This window comes from Artemia sp. Qi Xiang Cuo, unplaced genomic scaffold, assembly GCF_049724085.1.
Source record: "Artemia sp. Qi Xiang Cuo unplaced genomic scaffold, ASM4972408v1 HiC_scaffold_3043, whole genome shotgun sequence".
Lineage (NCBI taxonomy): Eukaryota > Metazoa > Arthropoda > Branchiopoda > Anostraca > Artemiidae > Artemia > Artemia sp. Qi Xiang Cuo.
The window spans coordinates 77,675-78,271 of record NW_028300438.1 but is presented as its reverse complement, the minus strand read 5'-3'; the positions used below and the strand labels follow the sequence as shown (position 1 = coordinate 78,271).

The following is a 597-nucleotide window of genomic DNA, read 5'->3' as shown; positions in this document are numbered from 1 at the left end:
AGTGGCCCTTTTTTGCCTTATCGGAAGTCTGTGTTCGACTAGCTATACATAAATAAAAAAAAAATTACTGTGGGTTATTTTATAAGCAGAATAGAAACTTCGCTGCAAAAAGTCCAGGTGTGGCGCTAAGTGAAACCCGCGGCAAATTTTTAGGCAAAGAGTACTTTTCTGTAGTGGGAGTACTTTTGAGCTAATCTGGGTAGTACCAGTAGTTTTGTTGAGGTGGCAACCCTGCCTGGCTGGGGAGCTGCCTTGATCATGAAGGAGGCGCTCCCAGGGTGAGGCCTTTTCATTGCACTTAGGATTGGCTGACCCCTGCGATTACCCCAAATGGGGGCAACTCAATAGAGTAATTTTTGGTAGTGGGGGACTGCGTTCTTGCGGACCCCTGTCCACACTGTTAAAATCTTTCGCTTGGTACTATTACATATTTTATGCAAATGTTAGTTGTAAGAACAAATACGAAACTAGTTTTAATTAAGATTATAAAGGGACCTTTATGATTGAGCAGTGGGCCCTTTTGAAAAACTGAATTCCTTGATATATTTACATCTGCAAAACGTCACGGAACAACCTTTCATGAAATTCAGGTCATAC

At 41.9% G+C, this 597-nt stretch overlaps 1 non-coding gene across 1 annotated transcript; it reads left to right on the top strand.

Annotated features, from left to right (window-relative positions):
- Nucleotides 1-227: 227 nt before the first annotated feature.
- LOC148938658 (U1 spliceosomal RNA) lies at nt 228-391 on the top strand. Its single transcript, XR_016143660.1, has one exon. It is a non-coding gene; the product is annotated as a U1 spliceosomal RNA (small nuclear RNA).
- The last annotated feature ends 206 nt before the right edge of the window (nt 392-597 follow it).